At 32.7% G+C, this 21,239-nt stretch overlaps 1 protein-coding gene across 8 annotated transcripts in view; it reads right to left on the bottom strand.

Moving 5' to 3' along the window:
• The window catches only part of LOC115889739 (tyrosine-protein kinase Abl), a 198,277-nt gene that overhangs the window by 118,953 nt on the left and 58,085 nt on the right, over positions 1–21,239 (bottom strand). The gene's annotated exons all lie outside the window — the stretch shown is intronic.

Here is a 21,239-nt window from a genome sequence, read left to right as displayed (position 1 = left end):
TGCGGGGAATAGAGTCGTACGCTTTCTCCAAATCAATAAATGCTAGATGGACTTCTTGATCTACTGCTATCTTTTTTCCATCACCTGCTGCAGGACAAAAAGGTTATCTGTGCAAGATTTCCCCGGTGTGAATCCGCTTTGGTCTTCCGAGATTTTGTCACCAATACTGTCCCTGAGCCTACCCTGTAGCACCTTTCCAAAAAGTCTGCTGACCGAACTGTTAATGCTTAGGCCTCTATAACAAGTGGGGTCGTTATATTCTTATAAATTCTGACAAAAAAATTTTATTTTCAATTTTTATGAACTGTTTTGTATTTAATTTGCCACGAAATATGTTTAAATTTCGTTTCAACAAGAAGTGCTTGCACACAAACTATCAAACCTATCGTATCTACTACTGCGTTGTACTACAGATTTTCTGCATGCCATACTTCCGTACGATACGACTTTGTCTTACTACAAGTAGTACTAAACAGCCACTAACTATCCAACCCCTGTGTCAATGGTAGTATCGACTTGGTGTCGTACTACATGTAGTACTGTCGTACTACATGTAGTACGACGAATCGTATAATGTGTGGCCCGTTTAAGACAGTAATGTAGACAGCTTAAATAAAAAATAAAATGTATTAAAAAGAGATAAAAGTTCGGTTGATACATTTCTTCTATGCGGTATTGCCGAATTTTGAATCAAAATTTCAAACCGCACAAGTAAGTTTTTACGAAAAATGTTGCATCTAGGGTTGGAACTTTACTTTTCACAATTAGTTACTCATTTCACTACAGCTGTAATAGATTCTTAAACAACTGTCTAAAGACGCATTCTCACGACTCGTGTACTTGGCAAGTATTTTTTATTGGCATACAGGGTCTGGCGAGAATGCGGCGTGGTTCCTATAATAAATAACTTAGAAAATCTGTTTAGATGCCTGACGCATAATATATACCCTGTATAAGTACCAATTACAACCACGGAAATAAAGTGACCAGGGCTAGTATACCAGATCAGGCGCAGAAGGTGACAAGCGAATACTAAAAAATAAACGAAGACGACCAACTGGCGGTGAACATGCTGTCGTATTATTAGAAGAAATGGCACATTTAATCTGACGAAGCATACAGGCTCTAACAACTGTTAACCGCTGTGCAATGAGCGGGTTGCGGAAATGAAGAGAAACGTCGTCTTCCATGTCTTATTTTAAATATTTCACCGGCCAGTTATTATTAGAAAGGCAGAAAATAGACCGCTCTACAGTATTCAAATGGATATATTTATATATAAACCTATTATATAACGGTGTAAGGTTTACTTAATAGTCAAAGAAAAGAGGTCTTCAAATACGAAGTTTTGGAGAAACTTGAATTTTTGATATAAAATACTTTGAAAGATCTAAAAACGAATTGTATGAAAGATTTTTTTAAATTCACCCCCAAGAAGGGGTGAAATAAATAAATAAAATTATATTTTTCGAAATTACGGAGAAATGTTAAGGACTAGAAAAAAATTGGCGCCGGGAGGCACGTACTAAAATATGTTAATAAAAAGTTGGTAGGCAGTTCTTTTAGTTTCAAAGTAAAGAACTTTTTCCAATTTTTTTGTTATACAGGGTCCGGCAATGCTCCTAGAATAAAAAACTTTAGAAGTGCAAACCTAACGTATGTACCAGGATGTATGTCCGGAAAATATTTTAACTTCTCTGTGGCTCAAAAGTGTGAGAGGATCTTGATGATTTTTTTAAATGGAACACCCTATATATTATTGCATTTTTGGCTTCTTTTCAGATCACTTTACATAATCCTAAGTTATGAGTAGATATATTTCGATAGTTCCAGAGATATTAAAAAATAAATCCAAAATATCTATTTTTTAGCCCTTGTTAAAAAAAATTATTAAAAATGCAAGAACTGTTCTGAAATCAAAATGCCTATATTAGGCATTTACTTTTGATGGTCTGTTCTTACTTTGCTATAAATATGGTAATCGTAAATCATACAAAATGTTCAATATTCTACGCTAAACTTTCTAAAATATAAAATATTTTTTCTTCGTTCCTTTTTAAATGGAACACCCTGTATATTATCTTTTATTAGATGGAGAATTAAAAAATGAACATTTTTTGTATTTAAAGTATTTCAAAATTTTTAATAGTTTTGCGGATACACGCAGTATTATTTCATATGGCGCTTTCAATGGTAAAATACGAGAGAAAAATCATTGGGTGGCTTTGATAAAAATTTACGGCGGAAAATGCCAAATATAATATAAAACCGGGAATATCTGCGAAACCGTTAAAAATTTTGAAATACCTACTCTAAATGCAAAAAATGTTCATTTGTTAATTTTCCATCTATTGAAAATATAATATACAGGGTACTCCATTTAAATAAAACGAAAAAAAATTATTTTATATTTTAGAAAGTTTGGCGTTGAATTTTGAACATCCTGTATGATTTACGATTTCCATATTTATAGCAAAGTAAGTACAGATCATCTAAAGTAAAGATCTAATATAGTTTTGATTTCAGAACAGTTCTTGTATTATTAATAATTTTTTTAAGAACGGCTTAAAAATATATAATTTTTATTTATTTATTAATATCTCTGAGATTATCGAAATATATTTACTCTTCTTCGTCTTTGGTTTATGTAAAGTGATCTGAAAGGAAGCCAAAATGCAATCATATACAGGGTGTCCCATTCAAAAAAAGCATTCCGATCCATTCACACTTTTTTGAGCCACCCTATAGAAGTTAAAATATTTTCCTGAAATACATTCTAGTACATACTTTAGGTTTGCACTTAATCAAAATTCCAAAGTTTTTTATTCTAGGAACTACAGATGCCCGACGCACTATTGCCGGACCCTTTTTTAAATTTCTTTTATCACCCGTAGTTTCTAGCCACCCTATCTCGGTTAATTTTGATCTAAGCAAAAAAATATAGAGATTATTTCTATGTAAAATTAGACGCTCCACAACTTTTATTTGAACTTTTTTTTTAGTTTTTACGGTTTCTCCAAAATTTCGAAAAAATAATTTTATTTATTTATTTTTTATCTCCCCTTCTCGGGGCGAATTTAAAAATCTTCCTATTTAAAGGTCTATTTTCTTGGGCTATAAATCGGCATATTTTCAATCAAAAAAAAAATTGAAAAAACATTGATTAGCGTAAAGTATCGAAAAATATTTAAACAGATACATTTATCACAATTTCATTATATTGGATACCATATAAACAGTATAACAAATAGGAAACGTCCAATTATTGTAGAAAATATTTTTAATGAGTTCTCTTTAAATATACGCAAGTTCTACATTTCACAAACTATGAAGTACTCAACACATTCCAATTTGTTTCTTTCTTAAAAGTAATAAATAACTACTTTCTAAAACACCTTGTATAGAGTGTCCCGATTAAGATACAACGCGTATTTATGGAGATACGTCTGTATGAATTATGTTCCAAAAACAACTTACTTCTTGTAACGTGTAAAATATGAGGTAATAAAGCATTTTTTACATGTCACCGAAAAATGATTCGTATAGCACAAAATACTCTCAGACATTTGTGTTTTAGAAACAGCTATTTCTATATTTTGTTTCTATTATTTAATTTTTTTAATATAACATATACAGTTCAAACCAAATAAACTTTTAGTCACGTGATTAACCTTGCGATTTTTAAAAAATTCATTGTTGCCAACCATAGATATACTCGTATTCGGCGCCGTGCTGACTAACTGGAATTTAAATTTCGCGCTGGGTATTCAGGTGGTAGTTCTGTTGCAAAAAATGTCAAGTCCGCCGCATTTATTTTTTTATTTCCTGATACTGTCAGTCGTTTTGACACTTTTGTTTTGTATTGCCAGTTTTTTTTTAGTTTAAATGAATTGTGTTGTGATTAGAATGCAAACCCGCATCAAAATCTCAATCCCGCAAACCCGCGGGATTAAAGCAATCAATCCCGCGGATCCGCAAAATTGCGGGACTGTAAACAATAGTCATACATTTGGTCTTAATGGTAAAAAAGGCATTGTAAATTTTGCATAAGTCCACAATATATTGATATAGCGTGTATCTTAAACTAGCTGTACAGAAATTTGGACCGATCGATGTGTACAGAGTGTTCAAAAAATATATTTAATATTAAATAAACTTAAATTTTATTATAATTTAACTACTTATTTAATAAATAAAAATATTATTCTGATGTTGAAGTTTTTTTTAACTTGTGTTAGTTATCTGCTTTTAGATACACTCTATTACAATCATTTTTTGGCATATGCAGAATGTACAAAGAGATCTTGTACCATTTAGGACAATACGTATGACTAAAAATGCATATTTCAGATCAAATTTTTTTTGTAATTTCAATACAGATTAGTCGTACTTGGTAAAAATTTCGATTTTTTAAAATTGTAAATTTGCTGTAAAAAGGATTCTTGATCAAATTTTCACACTCTTATAAAAACACCCTGTATACGATAATTCACTAAATATATTTTCAAAAACCACATAGCATTTTAATCACAATAGATGCATCTAAAACCTGGTCCAAAGCGCATCCCAAAATCTTTTTTAGTTCAAGAGATATTCAACTTTAAATTTACCCTAAAATTTTGCTTGTCCCGATAATTATGTCCGGCAGTTTATTTGACGAAATTGTCCACAAGTACTAGTTAACCGCTTTTCTTCACTTACGCACATACGCCAGAAAGAGAAAGAAATCTAACAACTAACCTGTTTGTTTCACTTATTTTTAATGGCCAAGCCGTATGGGGAATCCCCCGGGTTCCGAGCGTCGAAAAATCGGCCCGGAACGAAGCGGTTTGATCTTGATTGAGATCGATTCGGTTACCCAGTAGTAATGTGTCGATTCCGCAGGATCCCGCACTGTAAATCCCGCAACTTTGATCCCGCGAAATCTCAGAGGGATCCCGCATTTGCGGGATTGCATTCCCTAGTTGTGATACTTTAAGCTCTTGAAAATGTTTACTAGCAGACTTTGCAGTCGAACATTGTTCTATTTAGAACCTCTTTTAGTGCGAACTGTAAAAGATACAATGACTAAAGAATCCAAGGACAAATAACACCCGAGAGCAAATTGTGACGATGTCACCAAACAGTGCCGTAGCACATATTTTTCTTAACCTAGCTGTTTGAAGCAATATTTATATTTTTTGATAATTGTTTTGACTACGCCTATGATGTATCATCCTAATTAATTACGAAAAAAACGTATTAAAATGTTAACAAAAGGTACAAAACTAGTATCGACGTATAGCACATATCAAGTACATATTATAGATGTTAATTGAAATTGAAGAATAATTATCGAATTCAATAAGAAAACGCTAAAAAGTTGGAGTGGACTGTTTATTTACCTATGAAACGTAACTCCTGGCTCTTTCTTATCGCTGCTGTTTTTACACTTGAAAGCTGAACAACTAATCACCATTGTAATAAAGTTTATACAAAGTTTACTACACACAAACTATTAAAAATCGCTAAAATTGTCGCTGGTGACCAAATGATGACTCACTGTTTGCCACTTGCCACCAAAAGAAAGGACTCTAAGGTCACAAATTCTGCTGCAGCCCGTATAGGAGCGTTACATGTCCTTATATTCTTTAGTCATTGAAATGATAGCTTCATAGCCGTAAAAACCCATCGCAATTTTATTAGAATATTTCGAACGGGAAAGCGGTAGTAATGGCCCTTTATGTCCCTTAAGTGCTGTTAAGATGAGTTTTTTTGATGTAAATAATAACTGTTTATATATTTATAATTAATTTATTTTTGTTTCCTAACATATTTTGATTTGGTTCGGTTGGTAATTGGGGTTGAGATTGGTAAGATTGAATAATAGGCAATATAAGGATAACATTAAATTGGGCTAAATGTTGGCAACGTTGACAGACATCTGGCGTGAATTCGCTTTGTTTTTTGTGGTTATGTATAATTGTTTTGTTATCGTTGTAAAAAGTGCTGTGCGGTATTTTCCTAGTAGAAATTTTCTGTGAAAATTTAAGGTAAACTAGGCACTCGCAAGAATGTAGTAGTGCTTGTTTTTCATTTTTGCAATATAATGATGTCATAGCAAAAGTTAAGCGTGCAAGAGAAAAATATAGTAAGGAACCTAGTGACTATGTATTTATTAAAAGTTCTGATATGCTTGAAATAGCGGGTTTGAAAAAACAAATAACTCCCGTTGAAGAAAATTTGGGCATAGGTATTTTCTTTTGTCCACGACGAAGAACTTTATTAAAAAAAACCTTGTACCAATAAGTAATATTATGTTTATGAATGTTTTTTTTAATTGTTTTAAAATATTTACTATGTTTTCCCTTTTAATATTTAGAAGGTCATGTCGTTATTTTCTATAATTTTAAATAAATATACTAAAGAAGTAAACTGTAATTTTACGATATGTGGATCAGCTTGAATATCGAGGTGATCCAATATTTTTAAAGGTTTTATTTGTTCTAACTTCCATCAACAATTCTTCCTCACTACACTCGCCCTGTACAATAGAATAACTTTGAAAAATCAACAAATATCTTTAAAACACCACATTCACTGGTCCAATGCGTAATTGCTATCATTTCCTAGTGAATGTTAACAATCACTGAATTTCCGTTTTTCACTGAAAGTCGGAATTTTCAGAATATACCAGAAAATATTAAAATATCCACACGAACTTATAAACAAAGCTTTTATTTCGGAATCGCGGACGCACAGTTCAATTTTATTCACGTGTATTGATAAATAATTCAGATACATTCGATACGGACAGAACAGAATGGACTGTTTGACACACATATTAGTCGAACCAGTTTTTGTCTTCTCGTTATGTCCGTTAATTCCCTGATGGAAATCTGATAAAATATTACCGTAATGGTATTGAAGTGTAGCGGTCGTAGAATTAACGACAACCAGGGTAGATAACATTGTTCTGTTTGCTTTATTTTTATCGAGCAATACGAGCATTAGAAGCGCGGTAGTGCGTAACAAATGTCAATGTATAATAATAATTGCAGATTTGGATTTGATTGATAAATACTGCTAGGTATATGATATATAATTTTCTAAAAAGCTATAGACCCGGTACATAGCTTTTTAGAAAATTATATACCATATACCATGTCCCAAATTAGAGCCTCATCATTGGGATCTAGAAGGGATACGAGGTCAGTTAAGTGGAGAAAAGTTAAGCTACTTTTTTTTTTCATTAACAAGGGGCCGTCCTTTGCCGGAAACACTGCGACCTGTGAGGCCTATTGTGTTTGTCCCCTATCTATATCTGCCCCCATTCTCCCATACCTGTGCCCTAACCTCCCATACCTGTACACTAACTTTATGCAGGTCCTTGAGAGGATGAGAGCATAGTTCCTCCGGTTCTAGCCTAGCCTTCCCAAATAAAAAGTGTCGCTTGCGATCCAGAGCTGAATCCTTGCGACTGGAGCTTGCGATCCAGTGACATATTATGTGCTCCACTGTTTCAGGATCTTTATCGCAGAGTCTCCAGCAAAGACTTCCTTTATACAGGTTGATCTTGTTCAGGTAACACTTGACAGCCGAGTGTCCTGTCTTGCCCCTTGAGGCCTGTTATAATCCGCACTTTATTCCTGCTAAGCATTAGCAATTCTTTTACGGTTTAAGTCCTTGGATAAAAGCCTTGCTGTGCCTGTGCCCCTGTCTGTTTCTCCAGGGGACATTCTGCTTTTCCCTGATCCATAGTTTTATTGCACTACGGGCCATACATTTGGTTATTCCCAGTACTGGCTCTGGACCAAGATAGAATGCCGATGATCCTTGCCTAGCTAGCTCATCGGCTTTTTCGTTGCCTTGGATGCCGCTGTGGCCCGGCACCTAGAATAATTTAATTCTGTTCCTTCTTACCAGAGTTCCCAGTTTACCTAGGCATTCCCAGACGAGTCTCCACGACTTTTGGGATCATAAGCGCCCCAAGTGCAGCCTGACTGTCTGAACATATATTGATGAGCTTACCTGAATAAGCTCTTCTATTATTTTCTCACGCACAATGTAGAATGGCGAAGATTTTTCCCTGGAATACGGTTTATACCTTTTATATATATATTTTTATTAAGTATTTCTTTAGATTAAATTTCTCATTCTGATAGTCGATCCCGGGATTATACTCGTAGGTAGTGATGTTGACCTCTGTGTGTAAATTTAATACTTCAATTTTTTATACAAATACAATTTTTTGTACAAATAATCAAAAGTTCACTTGTACAAAATTTCACCCTCGATGAATTTTAAAAATCGTTTCTGAGTACTTACTTTCATCACTTAAGGACACAATATTTTGTGCATATTTCCATACTCAAAAAAAATATTTTTTCTGAACATTCACCCCTCATCTCACACCCTTAAAAAGCGAATTTCTAAAAACCGCTCCTTAGTGATCAATTACGTTACCTATACATACAGGTCCGGTAATAGGATAACTAGGCATAGAAATTACATGCATTGGAATGAAACGCCTATAAAAAGTCTAAGCTTAAACAGAGATGGACAACAACTTCCCCGTTTCCACTACCACTACGACTGTCGAGTTAGACAAACTCCAATAAGATAACAAATTTTGGAAATTCCGCCGCCTCCCATCCACCCATGATACCTATCCACCTGCCCTTTATCGCCATTATTTTATTTCCCTTCCCGCGCCTCCGCGAAGCGCCATCACGTCAGTCCATCACAGAGTTGCCAGGTCTACCGGTTTCGTCTGTAAGCTACCGATCTACCGATTTAAACAAAAATCTAACGATATGTTCAACTGCGTCTTTAGTCTAATCTGACTTTATTATTGTTTATTAAATTTTATTTAGTAATCATAGGTCATCGTTCTGTCTAGTTGCAGAGTTACAAAGATATTCCTACAAATCCTTATTACTCTTTATTAGGCGCGGTATTGGCGATATGCCCGAAGAAGTTGATATCTTTTGAAAAGATTTTGTTTAATTCATCTACTAAAGTTAAACTCATATTTTCCCCAAAAAAAATATAAACAAAAAACAAAATCTAAGTTAAGAAACAAACTGAATACGGATAAATATTTTAGTGCTTTTCCTGTCAAAAAAATATTAATATGAAATATATATATATATATATATATATATATATATATATATATATATATATATATATATATATATATATATATATATATATATATATATATATATATATATATAAAAAAAGAGTTGAGAGTTGCTACAGCTTTCCCATAGAAATGAAATTAATTTTAGATATCACTGCTCAAAATTTGTACAAAGGTAAAAAATGACTGCTATCCTTACTTGTTATAGTTTTTATTAATATATTAATTTTTGTTTAATTCAATATATTTTTTTTAATATTAAATAATATACCTCTTCCTCAACCCGGATTCATCCACTCCTGGATATAGGTCTCTCCTATCCTTTTCCATGTCTCCCTGTTTTGTGCTATATTTAACCACCGTTTACCTGCCACTTCCCTAATGTCACGCAGGGACGTGCCCCTGCCCACGCGAGCCTTAGCTTATCTCCCAAGACCATACTAGGGAAATCACTGTCCTATCCCATTCTCATATCCAAACCCCAAAATTTTCCAATCAAAAGCGTGGCCTTGAAATTGCCAAACCTCTAAACCACGAAATGTCGAACCTTAAAACAAAACTACCCCCGGCGAGTAGAACGTATGATTCAGAATCTCGCACTAAATATAATATACCTAGCTATTTCTAATTCGTGTTATATTTATTATATTTGTATTTTATTTGAGTGATCTAGTATTACGACACATAGGAATGCTAATTTTGGACTTAAATATTATATTTTTTTTTGTTTCTGTACTTTTGATTTTTGTTGAAGATCTACCGAGAATTTTGTCCTCGTATGGAATTATAATCTAAACAAACCCGGCAACCCTGTTGTTGGCAACCCTGGACCGGTCGGTGTCGGGGCGACTGGAAGGAAGATCGTACAGTATTGCCATTTCATAGAATTGCACTTGCTATTTTAGAAATAATTTCAAAGTTCTGCATGTTACTTTTTGTTTTAGAAAGAACTTGTTATGTGCCTAGAGAAAACATTCTTAAAATTGTTTTGTACTTTATTTAATATTTCATTAAGTAGGCAAGATAATGGGATTAGAAGATTCGGGATTTAGGATAAGCCAACATAATTTTGATTTAACAGAATGCCATCACTGTCCTTCGTCTTTCTATTTTTTCCATTCTATTCTATTAGTAGCCGGTAGCCCCCACACAAGCGTCTTAAAGACCCGCCCCCTCACGCAGAGGCTCTTTCGTCGTATCACTTCTATGATGATCACTTCCTCTATACAATGGTAGGGAAAAGCCACTTTATCCGTCTCTGTTGTACTGCAGTGTATTTTGCAGCCTTACCATCTTTTTTTATCGCATTGAAAAGCCTCCTATTGCTAATGAAATTTTGCCACACGTGTATAAGGAACTTCTACGCAAAATTTCATATTTCTAAAACCCATTTAAACAAATTTTTGAGACAACTTTCACCCCTTATTTCACCCATATGGTTATAAATTATTATATACGGGTGTCCCAGAAATAAGTGCAAGTATTTTAAGGGGTGGTAGATCTCGATAAAAGAAACATATTTTCTCTTTATCGTTTTGAAATAAGTCAAAAATAACGGAGTTATTTTATGTTGAAAATTTCAAAAAAAAAAATATTTTTTGCTAAAATTCTGAGAACCGCTGGAACTTTTCTGGATTTTCTTTCTTGCAAATTTAATCTACTACCTTTGTTGCCATATTATCAAGAAATTATGTTTTTTAACTAAAAACAAAAAAAAATTCCAAAAATTTTTTCAAAAAATTCCCAATTTTCAATTTTTTTTTTCCGTGAAAAAAAAACTCATAGGCGTGTTTCTGGGGTTGAAATATACTACCAGTTAAAATACTTGCACTTATTAAAGTAGAAAATCAAAACCAATCCAAATTTGCAAAAACTGGTAGAAATAAGTGCAAGTATTTTAAGGGGTGGTAGTATGGATTCAACAAAGTGGTTATTAAAAAAGCACCGTATTTATTTTGTAGATTTCTCTTCCAGTGGCGAAAAAAGGGGGCAGACTATTCAAAAAATGAACTCTCCACAAAGGTATATAAATTATTTATAATTAGTTATAATGTTACAATCCTTTCCAAATACATATAGGATAATCCGGAAAAAAATACATTTCAGTTTTTGAAAAGCGTATTCCCCAGAACTTTAAAATGCCTTTAGAATGAGTAATAATACATTATTTAAAATAAATATCTATTCTCCGGGTGATTATATTAAAATTACGCGGGAAATTGCCCAGGTGGGAATTATTCTAACAATGGCAAATGTAATTTCGCAAAATCACGCTCAGTTTGGTGTTTCTCTAATTCCATCGATTCAAAATTTAGCAGCAACAAAGGAAAGAAATATTACATATTTTATTCTAAGAGATCATTATATTACTAAATAATAAACATTGAATAGACAATGGAAAAAACGATACTATTTCAACACGACGAGTCATAAAAAACTGAAAAAAAACTTGTCGTTTGATAAATTTTTAAGTAACTAAAAATGAGGCAACAGGAATATCATCGTTACCGTTATCTTCACTTAAGACAACTAGTTCATCATTTGACAAGATCCAGTCCAAGCTTTTGGCTTTTTTTTATCGGTATTTTGATAAATTAAAACAAGAGGGTCACAAGAGTATGGAAAAGGCAGATGAAATGGCCAAACAAGGCTCACCAATGGCATTCGTAGGCCTAGAACCCTTTTGGATCACTGCAAAAGCAGTCACAAGAATGGCTACAAGACGGTGGGTTGCCAGTGGCCAACAAATCTCTAGAATGATGGGTAAATTCACCAGGGCAGAGACAGGCCACAAAAAGTTTTTAGTAGAACAGTTGTCGGAATTCATGGTAGATCTGATAAGCAAAGACACAAAGACAGTCAAAGCCAGTGTCACAGGACATTGTAAGCTGAATAGGACGAAGCCAGGTGCAGGTTTTGTCAATATTTTGACAGAACACATTTTATGTCGGTGTTACAGTCTGGCCATTGACAAAGGACTATAATATGTAGGGTTCTACCGGTTTCGGAGCGCTACTCCATCATCAGGTGAGCTTGGGTCGATTCCACCAATTGTCATTTTGTGAAATCGATCGCGAAATAGTGAGAGCGGGTTGATCCACATTATGACAAATACAGTGTGTAATTAATTCATTAGAATTCTTGCACTGTTAAAATCTACTGTGTCACGTGCCCTATAAATGCTGACAAATTAGCATCTTTATATTATACAGGGTTGTACACCACATACGACACGGAGTATTGTAGCTAAACCTGTGGCTAAACGATGATATTTTTACAAATTGTAAGTTTTGAGTTCGATGAAGGACTATTAGAGGTACAATTTAAAAATAATTTTACAAGATACAGAGTGTCCCAAACAAGTAAAAAATATCAAAATTGTATTTTTTTAAATGGAACACCCTGTATATTATTACATTTTTAGTTTCTACGATTAAAATAAAGGTAAATTTGATTAAGGTTTATTATACTTAAACCTTACCGTTTTTGAAATATTTTCAATTTTGTGAAATTGCAGTAAAAATTTTAAGGCTTCATTTCTCCAAGGGTATCAAAGTTTTTAATACTAAATATTTACTGACGTTTATTTACTGATCAGTTATTGTGTTGCAATAATAAAAATAATACTACCTTATACAGAGTGTCTAAAAATTTATTTTAAATAATTATTAGCTTCAAACGGCAATAACTTCTTTAATTGAAATGGAACACCCTGTATATTTTACGAGAATCAGATGCACAATTTAATTGTCTATCAAATTATATTATAGCATTTTTTACCTATCTCTTTAAGTTTCCGTAGAAAATGCATTTTCTTGTAATTTAGAACTTATTTATCAATATACCCATGGGCTATTGACATTTTAGATTATTTTTAAAGATGTACCAAATTTTTAAAGAGTACAGATACTAATATTGTCGATATAATTCGTTTATTTCATTAAAAAATAAAAAAAACTGTTTAAATATTTGTTAAAGAGGACCAATTAATATGATTCCAGTATTCAAACTACATCAACTTACTGTTTGCGTTGATTAATAATAATTGCTCCAAATTCTAAAAAACTGAATATTTGTATGGGCATTAGACAGTGTGATAAAAAGTAACACCTTAAAAATGATATTTCATTTTTTAATAAATGCTTATTTATAACAACAGAGACTTTAATTTGATAACTTATTATTATATTGATTTCTGACTCAAATCCACATTTATTTATAATAATTTATTAACGAACACAATTAAGTATGTAATTAATTAGTATATGGGCGGAAATAATGGTGTTATATTTAATTAATGGTATACTCTTTTATAAAGATTTAAATAGTTTTCTTTTTGCATACAAATGGGCTAGTAATATTATCGTTTTGCTAAAAACGTATTATCGTTTTGCTAAAAACGATAATATTACTAGTCTGTACATTTTATACATTTGTTGCTTTAAAAACAATCTAAAATGTCAATATTCCATGGATATATTGATAAATGAGGTCTAAATTATAAGAAAATGCATTTTCTACGAAAACTTGAAGGGATAGGTAAAAAATGGTATAATACAATTTGATAGACAATTTAATTGTGCATCTGATTCTCCTAAAATATACAGGGCATTCTATTTAAATTAAAGAAGTTGTTGCCGTTTGAAGTTAATAATTATTTAAAGTAAATTTTTAGACACTCTCTATAAAGTAGTATTATTTTTATTATTGCAACACAATAACTGATCAATAAATAAACTTCATTAAATATTTAGTATTAAAAACATTGATACCCTTGGAGAAATAAAGCTTTAAAATTTTTACTGCAATTTCACAAAATTGAAAATATTTCAAAAACGGTAAGGTTTAAGTATAATAAACCTTAATCAAATTTACCTTTATTTTAATCGTAGAAACTAAAAATGTAATAATATACAGGGTGTTCCATTTAAAAAAATACAACTATGATATTTTTTATTTATTTGGGACACTCTGTATCTTGTAAAAATATTTTTAAATTGTAGCTCTAATAGTCCTTCAACGAACCCCAAACTTACAATTTGTAAAAATCTCATCGTTTAGCTACAATACTCCGTGTCGTATGTGGTGAACAACCCTGTATATTAAAATATCCCTATGTTTTTTAATTCGAACATCTTTAGAGGTCAGGTCACCAACGTAGAAAATAACATCATTGATTACGTATTGTTAAGTCAATATCAGAAACGAAAATCCATTAATAATATTTTTTATTCCATTTCAGTTTGAATGCAAATATATTACAGTAGTAAAATTATCTCACCCATTTCCGAAATAATACATTCCGATCGCCATTCTTCGAAGCTCAAACTAAAAATAAATTCCTGGTTAATTAATAGGCTAAAAACGGAAAATATATTCCATTAATAAAAATACCGATTCAAAAGTATTTTCAATCTTCCATGAATATAAGACTTTGGAAAAACAAATCTTCAAGAAGCAAGGTCGTGTCCATTTTTTTCGAACGGGATGCAATAATTGTGAATATGTGTATTAAAATTCTTCAGGAACTTGTTCAGGATACGCACCCATAATAATTATGTAGCATTGAAATAAAATATTTTAAAGGTCAAAACTTCTAAGTAGGTACCTATAATATGAAAATATACTGGGAGAATACAAAAAACTCAGTTATCAATAATGTTTATTGCATTTTTAGTTAATGAAGAATGAAAAAAACAATTAGATACAGTTAGTGATGTTGGTAGCGAATATTTCCATTCGAATTTTACAGGAAATTTCAGAAATTTCCGAAATATTCGGTCCCAAAATCGCGAATATTCTCAAAAATCAGAATTTTGCAAGAAATTTATTTTCAAAATTCAAGACATTGAGCAAAAATTTAACGAAAGTGTATCAAGTATGCCTATTCTTAAATCAGAAGAAAAAGAATGCTTCTCCGCCTTACAAAATAGAAAACGTATGGGTCTTAATCAATGCATTTTGCCGCGAATCTCTTGGCCCCTCTGTTTCCTGGAAGAGCACCTTAAAGCCGCTATGGAATTTATCAACAATATCACCAACAAACATCCTCAGTTTGTCAATAATAAAGAAGCCATTTTTACAGATGTAACAATTTATTGCGCCAAATCGGGTTTATGGGCTCTCGACTACGTTTGGACAAAGTTTGGATGTCAGTTAAAAATGTAGACTGTCTAAAGCTTGATTTTCGTGCATCCGTTGTCCGACGATACGTTGATACGATATTAATTTCATTGGTTGTAATTAAAGGCTTCGATTGGTTAGAAACCGTTAACCAATCGAAGCCTTTAAATACAACCAATTAAATTAATATCGTATCAACGTATCGTCGGACAACGGATGCATGAAAATCAAGCTTAAGTTGGTGGCAAGCAATGTGTAAAAATACTCAGTTGAAATCATAGACTTAAAATAAAATATAGACTACACTATTTACATCTCAACGCGGACAAACAACCTTTTTTGTACACATGTTTACTTCTGGGTACAGTCGACCGAGCCTTCCTCATCCAGCCTATGTTGTCACGTCTTTAATATTATCAATATTTTTTTTCTTGTTATACACATATATTGAGATATTAATACTACAGTTTAATAAAGTAGGTTTTAATATTCCATAGATGTATTAAATAGTCCTTATACTACTAAATTATAAGTCGGATACTGTTTAATAAGGATAAGTTCTTTACAATATGACAACACCGATTAGAGGCGAGGGAGCCTATTCATTCATTTATTACCTTGTAGTACGTGTCGCACGTGTGCGGTAAAGCTTTGTTGCCGCTATCTCCCCGGCTGTATTAACGCATTTTCTTAGCTTGTAGTCCTTAAGTATTTATTTTATTGACTTTTTCTGTTCAAAAACTATAAAATATGGTTCGCCAGTGCCAAATTTTGCAAAGAAATTTGACTTAAATAATCCTTTTAAGTCTTGAAACGACTTTTGACCGGTAGGCAACTCTCAATTTACCCATTGGCAGTCAGTGGCGTTGTTGTAGAAAGGCGCTTATTTAGATAATATTTTAGTAAAATGTAAAATCTGAATTTTTTCTTTTACATTACATTATTTACTTACTTACATTGTAACAAAATCATAATTATAACCCTGTTAATAATTAATAATGTTTTTATTAAAAATATATTCCGGTTTATTCTAAAATTATCTTCAGAATCTAAAATAACGTACAAAATTTTAAAATGATATTACATTATGAAACAATATTTTTAATATACCGGGTCGTCTCAAAAGTGGCTCAACCCTATAACTTTTTTATTTTTTCAGATAAAAAAACAGATTTGTATGTTAGTAGGTATATGACATAAATTAGGATTTATTGACGTATTCAATTGTTTTTGGTCTCTTCCTGTTTCACCGAAATGATTACATCTTTTGATTTTTAAAGGCACCCTCGGTATATTGCTACTTTATTCGATAAAAAATGACTCTCTGAATAGAATGACATATCATATGTCAACTTTTGACATTGTCGCTTAAAAACATATCCTATTTTAAATTTCAATCCAGTTTTTTTCAATCCACTAAGTTTTAATCAAGGAGCCTTGGAAAAATAGTTTTGATCGTCTAATAGGTTTCGTGTCTTGTCTAGGCCGGTTAAAAGATGTACAAATCGTATTTTTAATCATACATATGTCAATTTTTTTCAAATGGAACAAAGGTGACTCATTAGCATATTTGGAAAATGCATTTTTTTTATGAATATATTGATACCACACACTTGGTATTTCGAGTCAAATTGTCGTTATGAACCGCGTGTTACAATTACAATTAAACCATATGCGAAAATGTCAAAGTTTGACATGTGTGATATGTCATTCTATTCAGAGTGTCATTTTCTATCGAATAAAGTAGAAATATACCGAGGGTGCCGTTTAAAAATTAAAAGTTATAGTCATTTCCGGTGAAACAGGAAGTGACCAAAAACAATTGAATGCGTTAATCAATCCTAATTTATTTCATATACTAACATACTAAATCTTGTTTTTTTATTTGAAAATTTAAAAAAATTATGGGGATGAGCCACTTTTGAGACGCACCCGGTATAATAAAGACAGTACCGAGTTAAATAAATGTAGTTTTTATTTTATCCACTTCCTATCACCTTCCTTGCTTTAATGGAACAGATTTATGTTTTCTCTAATTTACATAATAAGACATCACTTAACCAGAAAAAAAATTACAACAATCATATTTTTTTTTCTCTCCTTGTCGCCGATTCTATTATATCTGTGGAATAGATCCTGTTTTGATTAATATTAGGGGTTGTAAATGTTTGACTAAAATTAATAATTTATTATTAATTTCAAAAATTACCCAATTTCGATTATAAAATTTCTTCTATAATGTGTATTTTATTATTTTTATCCTTTTTGGACTCTAAATTGTTTTTTCTCAACTTTTATTTAAAAAACATGTCCTAAATCTTAATAAAATATAAAAAAGTTTAAATACGATATATTTTTAATTTAATTATAGCTTCATTAAAATAAAAAAATTACCCGGCTATGATACGGAGAGTTCAGGTGTACTTGAGATACGAAAGACAGTGTTGTGTTTCTCGGCAGAGTCGTCAGGGAACGACCGTTACGACAGAGACAACCTATCTATCGCTCGTGTCGCACTCGTTATAACCTAAAACAAAAACACAACAATAACAAGACAGTGTCTGACCGCATGTTCCAGCTATTTATGAATGAGATGCTCAGTCTATATTTTATTATAAGTCTATGGTTGAAATACATATTTACCTGTTGCTCTGCTGTCTTTACCAACGTCATCTGCAGCCACTGAGAGAAGTTTCAGTACTTACAGTTTTATCCATACTAAAAAAAGAAATCGCTTAATTGCACAAAGAGCCGGCAAAATAATGTTCGTAGCTCATAACAATAAATTATTACTACAAAAACAAAAAGTGGATATGGAGCATGAGATTCAACAACATGAAACTCCTCCAAAACTACTAGAATCCGTAGAGGTAGAGGTCCATCCTTCAGAATCAGAAGCATGATACATCAAATATATCTGATTTGGAAATAGAAACTGACGGAGACAGTATTACCACCGTATTACTACTACTATAATACTCTATGAAGATGGGACCAGCTCAGCACCTGAAAGTATTCCGGAATAGAATAATTCAGTTGTTTGTGTTTTACGTTTTTTAAATTTATATTTCGTGTTTTTTTTTAAGTTCATAGTCATAGTTCATAGTTTATGTACAAAGTAGGGGTGTGAACCAAACCAAATGTTACCAAATGATTTTTGTTGTGTTATGTTTATGTTATGAGTTATGTATTGTTTATAAAAAATATAACTAATATTATGTTTAATGATTTTTTTCCACTTACATGTTGGTATCAAATGTCTATCTAATTTATTCCTTTATTGTATCAACAAAAAATATGTAAAATTGTAAAATTTCCTAAAATTTCATAAATTTCCGAAAGTTTCTGAAAGTTTCGGAAATTTCCTGCAACAATCAAAAATTTCGGAAATATTAAAATCACTAGATACAGTTTTATTCCCAGAAATTTTACTATTTGTTTTGAACTTTTTCGTGGCTTGCTCCAGCCAACTGCCTGAATTTGAGTACTTTTTATTTTTACTCTAATACAGAATATGTGTAATCTGTTATTCTTCAATCCTACTGTCGATTGAGCTGACTTCTCATAATAGGTGTTTACACAACCTGCATAGCTATAGTGTTGTACATGGAAGTAGGACTGACATATGCATTGGACATAGATCCATGGAAATAGACATATTTGAAATTTCGTGTTTATAAAATAATGAGAAAATAGAGGTCTAAACATCGATGGGGTACACCTTAGCCATCTGAGGTTCGCAGACGATATTGTCTTGCTGAGCACCGACATTCAAGAACTAAACATCATGCTAAATGAGCTAAATGACCAATCCCAGAAAATTGGCCTTAAAATGAACTTGAAGAAGACCAAGATAATGAGCAACAATATCCATAACATTACCGTGGACAACGTTATTATTGAAAACGTAGACCATTATATATATTTAGGTCATAAAATCAAGCTGGGCAAGGAAAACTAAAATACGGAGATCAAACGCAGGATCCATTTGGCATGGGTAGCATTTGGAAATATGGCGGATATTTTCAAGGATAAAAAGGTGCCCATGAATCTAAAGAAAAAGGCTTACGACAGCTGCATTCTACCTGTGCTTACGTATGGCTTAGAGACTATGGCAATTACTCGAAAAACAGCAGAACAACTACGAGTAGCACAAAGAACCATAGAAAGAATCATGTTGGGAGTCACCATTAGTGAAAAAATACGGAATACCCACATACGTCAAAAAACAAAATTAATAGATGTCGTTAAAAGAGTGGCAAGTCTGAAGTGGCAATGGATAGGACATGTGGCAAGACAGGATCCAGACCGATGGCCCCAAAAAGTAATCCTATGGAGACCTAGGGGAACAACAAGAAGTGTGGGCCGACCAAAAAAGAGATGGGTCGATGACGTCAGGGCAGTGGCGGGAAGACAATGGATAAGGTTGGCTAGAGATCGCGAAGCATGGAAAAACCTAGAAGAGGCCTATATCCAACACTGGATGGAACCAGGCTGAGAAAGAAGAAGAAGAAGAAGAAGAAGAAGAAGAAGAAATAATGGAAGCGCACAGTGAAGTGAGAGTTTTTTTGTTAATCTTGTGGTACGGATGACTGATTGATCGAATGATCTGGAATAAATGAGAGCGATCGATTAAACAGTTTTGTTGTCATTTGTTCTCTGTATTTAAACATCTTTCCTAAATTTGTATCTGCTATTTTTTTCCACTACTTTCCGTCCAGTTTCTTTTCTATAATGTCTAGTATATCACTGATTAAGTGATTTGCAGTAGACGTGAAATATTACAAATAAACTATAAGCGTGCGTGGCGTGTGAGCTGTCAATTAAGAGAGATGGCGGCATTATTATTGGAAAAATTTTAAGTATAAGTTTCCTAAAATTATACATTACAAGTAGCATCACTAACAGGAACAGTGCCAACATAATTCTAGTTCACAAGAAAAGCAACAAAGAAGACATCAGAAACTATAGACCAATAAGCCTACTACCAGTAACATACAAGATATCTACAAAAATAATAAACAAATACAAAATACATTAGACGCTGTACAACCACGAGAACACGCACGCTTTAGAAGTGGCTTCGGCACGACTGATCACATACATACACTGAGAGAAACTATCAGCCGAACAAAAGAACGAACTTCCACTAGCCATAGCCTTTATAGACTTTGAGAAGGCGTTCGACTCGATAACCCCATAAAGACAATAATAGAAGCTCTAGCGAAACAAGGTAGCAGATGACAGGCTATCTAAAATTCGCTGATGACATAGTAATAATTGCCAATAATCCTGAAGAACTACAAACCCAAATTAATGAACTAAACACAGCCAGCAATAGAGTGGGTCCCAAAATGAATTAGCAAAAACTAGAGTGATGTATAACGAACTAGTCGAAAGAAAAGACATTCTAATAAATAACACACTGGAAATTGTAGAAGAATATATATATTTGGGACAACTAATATACAGCTCGGTATCACTACTACCAGAAATCAACAGAATAATTAAGTTAGCATGGACTATTTATGAAAGAAAGTCAATCATATTTAAATCTAGAATGCCACTCTATCTAAAGAAGAAAACAATCGACCAATGTATACTCCCAGTGATGACCTATGCATGGGAAACCTGGACATCACTTAAATCAGACATCATAAGCAAACTGCAGGTCGAACAACGTTCAATGGAGCGAAATATGCTGGGAATTACAAGAGAGACCGTAAAAGGATAGAGTGGATACGACAAAAGACCCAGGTGATAGATGTTATCCGAAGAGTCAAATCCCTCAAATGGCAATGGGCAGGATACTTGGCAAGAAGAATAGACAACAGATGGACCACAAAATTACAGCATGGTACCCACGAGGAACTAAGAGACTTAGAGGAAGATCAAACCTGAGATGGGACCATGATATTACAAAATTAGCAGGAATAACATGGCCCGCATAGCAAACAATAAACGACAATGGGCCGAACTATAAAGAGAG

The sequence above is a fragment of the Sitophilus oryzae genome, unplaced genomic scaffold, assembly GCF_002938485.1.
Source record: "Sitophilus oryzae breed Bouriz unplaced genomic scaffold, Soryzae_2.0 scaffold_845_pilon_pilon, whole genome shotgun sequence".
NCBI lineage: Eukaryota > Metazoa > Arthropoda > Insecta > Coleoptera > Curculionidae > Sitophilus > Sitophilus oryzae.
This window is presented reverse-complemented; position numbering and strand designations above follow the sequence as displayed.